Source organism: Bombus vancouverensis, chromosome 4, assembly GCF_051014615.1.
Source record: "Bombus vancouverensis nearcticus chromosome 4, iyBomVanc1_principal, whole genome shotgun sequence".
In the NCBI taxonomy this organism is placed as follows: Eukaryota; Metazoa; Arthropoda; class Insecta; order Hymenoptera; family Apidae; genus Bombus; species Bombus vancouverensis.
The window spans coordinates 8,191,921-8,204,883 of record NC_134914.1 but is presented as its reverse complement, the minus strand read 5'-3'; positions in this window follow the sequence as shown (position 1 = coordinate 8,204,883).

The following is a 12,963-nucleotide window of genomic DNA, read 5'->3' as shown; positions in this document are numbered from 1 at the left end:
GGCGACTCCGTGTTTCTCTGAACGTGTCGCACCGTTGGCCCGGATTGATTTATGAAATGGCTACTGCGACAAAGAGGATGAAAGGAGAGTGGATGTGGAGAAAATACCTCGCGAAGCGTTTTCCTTATTGTGTCCTCGTGAGCAATCTCGTTGGAATATAAATTCGCGATGATAAGAGAGAGGTGCGTACGTAGAACAGAGGCGGAACGATAAAACGCGAACGCGTCGGGACGGTGGCCAAGGCCGTACAAAAGGTATGCCGGGGCGCCGTTTTGCGGTTTTTTCATTTTGGCACGCGCACGACGTGCCCCCGGGTAAGCGGATACCCCACAAAGCGCTTTATTGTGCGAAACTGAATACCAGCGCTAAATACGCGCTAAAAGGGACGAGCCTGCATGCTTCGTTTCGCCTGCACGCGATTCTACGAACGACTAGTCCCAAACCCTCCTGTTTCCAGGTCGTCCTCCGTGATCCTTTAACGCATCCCCTGCCGTGTGGACCACCGATGGTACACGATGAACTTCTTGTTTTAGCTCTTCGATATTATGAGAATAAACAAACACATATGGGGAAAAAAGTTCTATACCAATGACTCTTTAATTAATGAAATAAATTTATGAAATGCCTTCGAACGAGCATAAAAATAAAATTCAAAAGCTAAAGCGTTATATGATCAATTAATATGTAAATGCTAGAGTAAGCAGTGATGTGCAAATATATTTTTTTAACCACTGTAAATGACACAAGCAGTTTCTGTAGCATTAATAGCGCGTTTGTAAGATCCTTAAATACAAGTTTAACCAGAACCAACATGCAAATACCATGGTCCCTTGCGCAGCAGGATGCAAGGCATATCATCAAACTTTATTGACCACCGTTACGAGTTAATTTCCAGCTTGAAATTAGACATCGCGGCGCGTCGCATCATGTATGCCTGATTGAGGTACAAGAAGAATAAGGTCGCGTTGATGGCGCAACGTAAAATCGATTATTTAAATCGTTCGATTTACTACACACCTGGCGTGATAGAAACACTAATAGCAATCGACGAATTCGCTATCAATGTAGATATCCTTGAAGGAAATTTAACAGTCAAAGAATCAGTATAATATCGTGCACATTCGAGCGTCGAACGTTCTTTCGATGCGCAATATTTAAGCGTGTGTATATGCAGTTACGGCGTAAGGCAGGTGCGAGTACACAGACAAGTACACGACGTGCATCTGCCGTATCTATGCAAAAATGGAAAATTTTCTTCTATCCTTTTCGACAAGTTCACTGTGTCTGTATACGCTTTTGTCGTGCATGTTGGTTACATTAGCTTATATCGAGCTGCAGACAAATGGTAATATTTTAAAAATGGCCCTGATAACTTGTTCGAGAAGTAATTTTTATACCACGATCTATCCGGTTTCCGGCGATTTTAACATCCAACTTTTAGCTGTGGAAGCTTTTCTGACGGCAGGGTCGTACTTACTTGGGAACAAATTTGCAAAGATCGCAACAATTAAATCGTCACGAGGACCTAGAGTCTCGTTCAGGACCGTACGATGTCAACTCAGGATCGATTTTTCCTTTGCATTTCTTTGCGAAGAGGAATGGTCATAACTCGTGTCTAACTTATACTGTGCAATCGTAGCGTCAACTACTAGTCAAGAAATGATTCCTTTCTTGGTTGTACAACGATTGCAGAGGCACACTACATTCTGGAAGTTCCAGTTTTATGACTCATTGTTGATCAATCAATAGTGATAGAAATTGATTTCAATAAACTGACGCATGTTGCCACTTGCGTACGAAATGCGTACAAAATGTAGACTATCGGTAAACCTACTTAGCGCATTATTTTACGGTCTTGTCGTATCATTTCCACCTACTATACATAGCTGATCGAACGGCATACGAAACGATTCCGTGAACGGTCACGGTGGCGATAGGTTGGCGAACGGTCGCGCGCTTTGGCTCGTGCCAGTAATGAGCCCGCATCGCTACCCTACCGACGTGTTTCAAATACACAAACGGCCACACGAGTGCTTTATATAGGCGCGCAGAGACGGTCACGTAAGCGTGGACTTACAAACGGTCTCGGCAGACAACGCAAATAGACTACCACACGGGGCCTGCCACCTGCCCACCTTGTCATTGGCAGCCTCGCGAACCGATAAAAATATCGGGATCGTAAAATTGAAACGAACGAACAGAAAGGCCAGGGATATCGTGTAGAATCTGTCCTCTCGCCGGCTCACCACGATTCTGACAGCTGAAACGCGATTCTAGTTCGCGGTGAACCGCGCTGTAAAGACCCCGCCATTGCCATGCTCCGATAGGAGGCGAAGGATAGCTTCGTGCAAGATCACAATCCAGTATATTGAAGAAATATATGTAGTAATTTAAAAATTACACGTTGATTTCCATAGTTTGGTAACTTAGATTCTATCGAAAATTTGCATCTTTCAGACCTATAGCGTCTTAGGTGCATTTTACGACTTCTCTACGATTTCCTCGTAAAAATGGCTCCTAATAGATCCATGAACAATTTTCGAAACCTATAAACATATTTTGTATAAGTACTTATTATACTTATTATATACCTACAACATTGTGTTCGCAAGAACTTTTGTGTAAATGTTTCTAAGAATTATTTTTTATAAAAATGTTCATAAATTGAATGGAAATAGATAAAAAAAAAAAATAAGACAAGTAACTTTCCGCGAATACTAGCGAGAACATCCCACGAAGGAATTAACTGTAAAATTAATTGCTAGCTACTGCTGTCAGAACGTAAATGTTTACGCCTGGAAGCGTTTAAGATTATAACTACTCTACAAACTGAGATCATGAAAGCCTAAGGTTTTCGACAATAACGTCTGAAAGAAAGTAACAACAGCAACTACACTGATGTTATTTAACAATTTTCACGAGAAATAATGAACGTGTAAACCGAAGAATACGACAGATTGTTCCTTTAAAAACATTGGTATTGGTATTCCATCCATTTCATCGGGTCGACAAGCCACTGAAACGGCTGGAAACTTGGTAATCGAGCGTCACGCATCTGTAATGAGACTTGTCCGTGAGAATCACGAAGAGTATGCGATCACGTATGTAAGTACGTCGATCCTCCGGCAGAAACCAATTACGCTGTCCACAGAATACTCGATCTATATTCTACATTACGATGAAACTTGTCTTGCCGCAAGTTCAGTGTGATTTACTGTAATTTGATGTGAGGCAAGCGAATGCTGTTGTTGCTTGCAGTCATTGGACTTATCCACGATATTCAGTAAGACCATCTTTAACTCCTATACATATGTGCATATATGTAACATCACAATTTATGCTGTATACTAATTTTTTACCAAAGTAAATATATATCTTGTAATTTCTATATATAGGTAACTTTCAAATTCGCTTCAAATTTCACCTATATTATCGTGACAATCGTGTCTAATTACGGTACTAATGAAATTTCGAAATGTTTTACGTAACACGCACAATATATACAATGTACATAAAAAATACACGCACAGTGTACATAAAACTTCTCTATGATAATTGTTCTAATAATTTTGTGAGCTACAGTATATCCCAATTAATAGCGCTATTCCAGAGGCCATCGCTACGAAGGCTAGGGAAAAGTGACGATACTCGCGAGCCGCACACGTGCTCACAGGAAACAGCCTCTCGCGAATTAGATGTGGGTTAGGGATCCCAAGGTCGCGGAGACTCGTTCCTCTCGATCCGGCGTTCTTGCTGCTCCTTTTCCTCTCTTTGGCTGTTCCGTCTCGACCAGCACGTTTCGCCCCATTCCCTACCCGCGTCGCGGCTCCTTTCGCACATTTATCGGGAGGCCCTGTGCGTGCGTCCCGACGCATGCGTTCGTGGCGGTCGCGTGCCGCAACCCCCTCTTATTCTCTCTCTCGATGGCGACCGTTCCTCGCGAGCTGCTTTACCTCGCTATGAAAACGGCGTCCATGTCTTCCCCGTAAAGAACACTTTTCTGAATTTTCATTTTCTAAAATGTAATTTTAGCGAATGTTGTGCTTCGGTTTTGAAACCTTGGCATGTAAACGTGACATAAAAAAGAATTTTTTTGCATTTTTAGATAATAATTGGTAATAATTGCGAGACAAAAGTTATTACAATGAAATGTCCAAAGCAAACATTGACAAATGATTCAACCGCTTAAAAGTGAGAAAAAGGGTTTAATGGTCGTAAAAGGGCGAAAGGACGAAAATCGATGGCTGTCTGACAATATAGATGAAACGAGCATTGTAATGTATATTCGTCATGGTGTTCCACACGGTTGAAGGCAAAAGGTGGTCTGTTCCTCTATCTGATCAGGTATATCTGCAGGGGGTGGACACCACGGCTTCTTTGGCAGCGTCCAATCGCAACCCCTTAAAATATAAATAATACGTAATCATCGGTTCGATCTGTAGACGTATTACCAGTTCTTCAACATCTGCCTCTCTACGAAAGTAGTATTCTTCGTGCCTGCTTCTTTCATACGTTTCTACCAGTCGACCGGTTAGTACTTCACTTACATCATGAAGTTTCGATATATGATTTATATAGCGGAAAACGCTCGAACGAACTATTTAATTCTACATCCCTATTTGTCAGGGAAAGAGTTAATTGATTTAAGCTCAAGTATGATTCTCATTGTAGCATTCTGATCTTATTCATAAGAAATATTCGTTATGTTACTCGTTTAACATTTTATTTGTATTACTTGTATCTACTTATATTCTTTACCTGTTGGACATGTTCGATCAATCACAAGCGCATGTCGTCCGTAAATGTTTACCACATAGCCATCATTAAAATTGCTAAGGTTCAATCGCTATACGGCAGAGGTGCAAAGTCTCATAAAAAGTCATCTAAAATACCTATCATTTCTCAATTCATCAAATTCTCCAGGTCGTTGATCATACGTACCTTCGTCTCGATCATTTCTATAAGGATTCAATAACGACTCTTTTGGAAGCTGCTAATAGAGCTGCCTCGGACACGAAGCTCGCTTAGAAATGGCTATATTTAAGGGGATTTTCTCGTCATAAGCAATCTAGTGAAAAAGATCTAACCGTCTCCTCGAGAGTCTAGAGTCTTCTGAATAATCGATCTCAGATAGATCTGTTTTGTACGCACGACCACCAAGAAATTCGACTGAGGTCAGACAGGATATTCGAAGGGGAAAGGTAGACGACGAAGAGCTGTATGGACCTCGAATATGTCTATTGGTGCGACAAAGAGGAGAAAGAGGATAGTGCGACCCACGTGGGAGTCCCGTGGAGACATCGGGAGAGACTAACACGTTGAGATTGCGATAAATCAAACATGCAAGGTGGAAATTCTCATGGTGCGACAAAGAAAAGGAAGGTGGAGCTGCGAGAAGAAAAGGGCACGCTCTGTTGTGACTCTGGATAATAATTTGTCCGCCTATTCGGACAGTTTGCGAGTCTCGGGAAATATTTTTCTCTCACACACGAATACACGTATACACGTAATCCGTTTTTGGATCCTACGTTCTCTCGCAGTAGCTGATTCAATAAAATTACAATCGTCGTATCTGTTTTACTTACATTTTTCTTCCAACTTTTCTTTTTTTGGGGGCGGGGAGAAGCGAACACAGATGCATCGCGACCATTTAATCATACTCTTGTTCATAAATTATGGGACAGTTGCAAATTTCTCAAATATCATGTTCGAGAATGATTCGCAAAAATCCATTAATCATTAAAGTGTCCTGTCTCGTATAATTTTCTGGATCGCGTGAGATAGAACTGCTTGTTCCACCTGTTTCTTCTCGATCATATTTTCCGGATTTTTCTATAAAATTTGATTATAACGTAGCTAGAACGATTAATAAACAGCAAGGAGAAACGCACCTTGACGCGAGCCACTTGATTATTTTGCGGTTTTCAAACGCAATTATTAGCGCCAGGTGAATTCTGCGACAGTGAAAAAATCCACGCAGTCTGCTCGAGCGTACGCGTGCGCGCTGTACCTGAAACCGCGCAAACACTCAGACAGGGGACACTAACGTGACTAGAAAAATATCGCAGCTGCAAAAGCTTATGCGATCAGAGAAAGACAGAAAACTTATGCGCAACTCTGGCCGAGCCTGGTAAGGCAGTACTACCGATGTCCGTGTTGATTATGCAAAGCAATTAACACTGAACGATCAATCATAAATAACCTGTAACAGACGAGTTATCTGGATACTTTGGACCCTATTCGTGTCCGCGAGATACGATGCACTTGTCTTATCTGATCCAGCGTGATCCGAGGCAGATTAATGTGAGATCGGACCCGACGAACTTGTTAGAGTCCTCCTATTTTACGGAGTCATATGATGGATCGCTAATATGGGTGCTGGCACGCACGCGGAGGTGGTAGACCTTTTTATTGTGCGCCCTCGTCGTTCATCGGTCGCGGCTCCGTCCACCCTATCCGACATAAAGAGTCACAGAAGAATGATTCAATGATCGCTAGCTCGCGGATTCCCAGGCGATTACATCTGTACGAAGAGTTGAACCTCTGCCACGAACGTCATCTTCATTGTCCGGTCGTACCCTATATCGACACAAGTCTCTGGCTTCTTTATCGAGAGAGCTACCCCTCCTGTCTCTTCTTTGCGTGGATAAAAGTCAATGGTCTCCGATGTGAGGAACGAGTCCCAGGAAGGAATCCAGCTTGAATGAAGATCTCAAAGTTTCGTGGTGGGGTCTGGTGTGGGGAGCTGAAGGAAGGCAGGTAGCCCTTTTTCTTCGGTAGGTGGGCCAGCACGACCGCACTCACGAAACCGGCTACAAAACGTTTTATTTACGTGGTTCGGATGGCCCACCGTTCGGGCCAGGTCTTTTCCTTCTTCCCCGTCTTCTTTTCATCCGTTCTAATTCTGTTTTCTCACACCTTGATCTTTTTTCTCCATTTCTTTTCTTTCTTTGAACCTAGATCAGTCCCTGCTGGTGGCTGCTGTTCGAGGAGGCTCGTTGCAAGGTGCGTTTTCGGGACGACTTTCGCGACAAGTGCTACTGTTCGTTTGGCCCAGTTTCCTCGTAGAACGAGATAGAGTGACGCAGATTGGAAATTTGTAGCTTTGGAATGAGTTTCAGTTCGAATTTGCACGAATTTGAATATTTCGATGCTAAAATGTTCGAATAGAAGCGACATTAACTATGAATATAATTAAGTATTCTTCAAATTGTCATTCTTATTACGAATAGCCTGCACTAATAAACGAATTTGGTAATAAGATCTTAAACTTCATTGACGTACGAATAAACAATGAAGCAAGTCGCATAAACTAACTCGTTGCGCTCTTGAACGCGTTTATTATTACAGTTGTTTGTGCAATAATGACGTATACGGTGCCACGTCCTGTCACGATCCTGTCGATCATATTCCTCATTAATGTGCCTCCGACTAACGTAATTATTACTCTGCGCTCTTTTCTCTTCGAACTCCCTCGTAAATTCTCGAGGACGGCAACTTCTCGCCGTGACATATCTATTTATCTTTTACGCGTTCTTTGCACTTTACAGTCTTCAAACGAGAAGCAATAAGACATTACTTACATTCGATCATTAGCGTTACAGTGCTAATGAAATTTTAAAGTATTCTGTACAACATACATAACATAATTATAAAGGATGGCTACAAATGTGCGAATACCTTTATGAGTAACTGCATATCATTTACTATTTTGATTTTTCAATCGCAATGAACGAATTCAACATTCGAGATCTACCACAATAGAATTTCCTTGACTGAGAATGCGTAAAGTTCAAGCACAACCGTTAATGAGGTTACTCTGAGATCTTCCACTCGACGTAATTTCTACGCCTTCGCGATTGATGATAATTGGCTGGATGTCAGTTTTACAGGCGAATATATATTATGAGGTGATCGAATGCCATCCGCAACCGCTCGGATTGGCAACACCTTGGATTAAAATTTTATTGAGGGTTAATTAACCTCATGTACGATCTCGTACGCATACTGAGCTATGTTTCGTATGATAAAAATAGTCAAGGATGTCATAAAAACCCTGTGCACTTTCCGAAGGCTAACCGGCGCATATTTAATGCTATCCTTTTGCTTCTCTTTCGTCGTTCGTGTTTCTTTGCACATCTTACGCGAGATTCCATTACAATCCGCCTCCTCTTTTCTGTATTCTGTTATAATACATGAAAATGCAACATTCTAAAGAAATGTTGTCAAATGTAAATGAATGTTAAAGATAATAACTACCGGATCAAATATATACCTAACTATAACGGATCAGAATGATTCAATACCTGGGACATAACTTTCATAATTAAGAACCGTACGAAACGAGGAAAAATAGAAGAGGAAAATGAAGTACTTGTTTTTTAAAAACCAAGCATAAGTCTAATTGTTCCCTGCAAAATTAAATGTCAGTTTAATATCTGTGCGCTGTTTCACCTGGACTTTTTATGGGGTCACGAGTATCCACAATTGAATATCTCAGCGAGACATGAGCCGCGTGCTCGTCAAACACTTGTCGAAAACGATAGAGTAGGAGAAACTTGTGTTATGAGTGGAAAAAAGAAACTCGTGATTATTTTCTGTCGTAATTTGTTGATGGTTCTAACTGCGGAATAACGCGTCAACGTGCAGGTTTCCGATTTCCAGAAAATCCCCGCCTTCCTATTTTTCGACGACAAAGGTAAAACACCATGTGCTGCAACATAATCTATACTATTATTATAATGTACAGAGGTATATGTGTGTATCCGAGGTAATCTCAGAAACTATTCAACCGATTTGAATATCTTTTTTGCCGCTGGAAAGGACATTTCTCCCAGATAGACGCGAGTTATATTTCATTACGTTTACTCCTTGAGGAACCGGATAATGAGCATAAATGTGGCTCAAATCGGATTAACGTAGTTTGGTTTCCACTACACGGAAACTGCACTGTCGCGTCTCGCTCGATCGACAGTCGACAGTTACTTCCTACAAGTATTTTTCGAATACTATTTACTGTATTCATTTCTATTACAAATGGCAGTGAATTTAGAATCGTCAAGTTAAATTCATATCAACAACTAGTGTTTTATAATGACCGCATCTTTGTTTTTGATATTATTAACCTTTGGTTTGTGATTCCTTTAGCGACCATCCAAGTTAACGTCAGTTATTCATTGCTTTGTACAGCATGTCAAATGTCTTAATATTGAAATATTGTGCATAATTTGCATTTAATAATATCCCATCCGGTGAATTGAAGTTGTAATTGAAGTTTAAATTAAACCTTGTTACGAGAAGTTTTATTGCTTCTGGTCGTTAATTTCATTTTGTACATTTCTCAAGCTTATTGCATTTTCTGTGAATTTAATATAATAAACATCCTACATGTTGTGAACAGGGATATACGTAAATCTACCAAACACATATTCCAAAATTCATCAAAATACCAACGACCAAACCCAAACCTAAGCCCCAGTCACCGGGTCGGATCCCTCAAACCGCAGATCGTTCCCTTGATTCTTAATTGCGATCGGAAATGCCGCAACTCTCGAAAAATAGCTTTTGTCCGCAAATCTAGCCCCTGACTTCGGTATTCAAACGGATTCCCCTAAAAGGATTTTCATTGCTTGCGAAAGGATTTCTCGTATGGCAAGTAGCGAAACCATAGGGCATAGGGTATAGACCATTGTACCATGGTTACGTGGCGACGTTACACGATCGCATTATTGCAACGATCACCAATCGACGGTGTATTATACAATGCAGTCGTTGCGCATCGATATTCACGCGTGTCCTTCTCTGCATGAGTTGCAGGCGCGCGAAAGGCGCGTGCTCCTCGTCCAGGTGATGCCAGACTGTCTGCTGTTCGTCCATCCATTTTCCTTCGTCGTTGTCGACTTTCTCTCTCTCTGTCTTCCGCGAGGAAACCACTCTTCCTGCACGCCCACAGGAACATATGTTTACGAACAATAAGTCCCGTAGAATGCTCTTGAAAAACCAACAAACAGAAAGGATCACGCCTCCACGATTTGACAGACACTCGTTGAACTGATTTATATTGAGTTGCTGTCCTACGGATGCGATTCGATTTCTTTTCAGCGTAGGTTCTGGTTGTAGAACAGTCGAGGGATGCTTGGTGACCGTTTATATTGTTTGCCCGAGATTGAATGATTTTATTTCATTATATAAATGAGGCACTAAAAGTAACGATATTTAATATTCGTAATTAATGTGTATAGTTAAATTTATTGTTGAAGCAGAAGATATAATATATAGAATGTAATACTACAAAAAGATATAGTAGAGAATTGTTGGGAACATTCTGCGTTTCTGTAGACAAAATGTAGCAAACAAGGTAAGCTGCAAACGTTCATGTCCATCTGCTACAAATTGACTTGTTTCATAGTGGAACCGTATAAGTATACTTGCATCGAGGCTGTGAATTGAGCAATCATATTGTAGAATCTGATGATTAAGTGACCATGTGTACGTCCTTGGATGGTTTCTTTCTTATTTAATGCATTTGTAACACGCGAAGATTCTGAGGTTTCATTATAGTAATGTCGCGAAGGGCAACCGAAAGTCTTGCAAGTTTATCAGCGACCGTTCACCTCTTATCGAACAACCGATGATCCTCAGGGTCAGCCAATAGCTTTTCATTCTTCACGGTTAATCCCCTCTTAAGTCACGATAAAGACCGTCCTTAACGATCAAGGGTTCTCTTCGACACTTAATTATTGCAACCCCAAACTATCTGTCGCTAAGTAGAGCCTAATCTCTGTTTCTCCCTTTACGTGCCTCTAAACGAGCAAACATTTTACTAGGACTTTGATCCTCTGAAATCTTCCATTTTTTTATATCATTTATTAAGAGGGTCTAGAAATATCGATGAGTAAAGTATTACATCTGTACCAAAGAAATCAAAATAAGAGATATACAATGTAAGGGAAAGGACAAGCTTGTAAAAAAAATAATCAAATCCCCCAAAGTACATTATGACTGTATAAAATTTCTGTGGAAGCTATTATCCATATACTTTACAGAAAATCATTCAAACACTTAAAAATACACTTTTGAAAATCTATAAAATTCGTATGAAAAATTACGGATTGATTATTTTAATTATTTTTATAATTTTGAAGTTAATCCTTCCAAGATACAAATAATTCCAGCGTTCGCCAAACTTTGTGTAAAATTACCTGGAGCAGCGAAAGCGTGTAATTTCTATCCTTCGTTATCTCCAAATGTGGAATAAAAATCGCTATAAAAATTCCCAAATAAATGTCTCGTAATGTTAATAATTATTGGCAACCAAGACCTCGAACGATTATTTGCCGCGTATATATTACTGCGAGTCGACGAATTTGCCAGAACCGAGGAGGACGAAACGAGTGCGAAGGTGTAAAAATTATGGTGCCAGGATAATCGCGCGCAAACTGGCCCACGGGGTGAAAGGTCGCCCCGATGAAATATCGTGGCTGAGGGGTCGCAATCTGTCGATCGGAAGGCAGCGATTTAATTCGACTGAGCAGAATACGGAGTACAGAGGGAATACGAAGAAAGAGTACGCGAGAGGAATGGTGCATCTCGCGTCGAGGACGCATCTGCTCGCCTCGGGCCTCGGAATCGCGAAAAATTCGCGGAAAAAATCTAGCAGCTGCAAACCGCTGTCACGCGACACACGTCGAACAAATTTTTCGAGTCCGGCTCTCCCGTTACCAACTGGACAATACACCTAGCCCAAGGACAGCGAACGACCTCGAATTTTCTCCATTTGTCTTCATTTGATTTTTTCTTCTCATCCGCGATTTAATTTGTTGAAAATCTTATGCAATACCTTGAAAAATTTACATTTCCGTGACTTACGAAGACTAGTAATTCATCGAAATCGTGTTTTATGAGAATCGCATAATTTTCGGGTTGTACGAGGAATTCAAATTTTACTAGCTTCTATCGACGATTCCCTCGTTGCAATTAAATCCTTGATAAAATAGAAATAAGGAACTATCATGCAAATACCACGACGTAAAATCTGGAGAAAATTAGTCAACAAAAGTTTATTTAAGAACTATGAAATATAAAACGTTCGAATGTCGGCGAAGAAGTTATAAAAAGGTTAGAAATTTTTTTTTGCCAGCTTGAACATCCGGACTAAGATCAGATTCGCACAATTCAGTGTCACGTGGCAATGTCGTTGTAAATAATTCACGAAGATATTTTATAAGCGCGCCACTTTATCTCGGTGATCGTCGCCGACGAATCGAGCAATTTAAAAAAGCATTGCAACATAAACGGACGACCGCATCCAAGGACTTCGATTCTACTGTTTTTGTTACTGATCATAAAATTTTCAAGTGAATTCCTTTTTTGCGTATACCTTTAATTTGTCGACCGTCTTCAGTCAGAACCGATTCGCAGATTTATGGTACTTGTCACCATGAACAAAGATCCGCAAGAAATTGATCATGCTATTAAACTGTCGGTCGATTCGTTCGAAGACTTATCCGTATGTATTTCATCAATTCGATAGATTCTTATTCGAACAAGAAACCAGAAAATTAATTATGATAGCTTATAAAAACAGTTGTTTTGTAGTAGTTATCTATTTCTCAATAATTCAATACTTGAATATTTCATCGCGAGCAACTCTCAATAGTTATATAACAACATATAAAAATTTTATCAAAATACGTGTCTATTTTTAATACAAATTGAAGTTGCTCGGAGACATTTAAACGTAAGTGTAAGTAAATATAAAAATACGAACAAAATAATATAGTAATAAATTCTTTGCTTTACTGCGCGATGAAAGCGTTGAAAACGTGTGAACACTAGGTGGTCAGATGGCGAAAAGTCGAGGTGATTCGTGGGTAATGTTGGATCAGCAAGCGTCTGCGCGTGGCAAAGACGCGGAATCCGACGCGCCATGTCAAAGATACCGCGTGCTCGTTGAGATCTCTA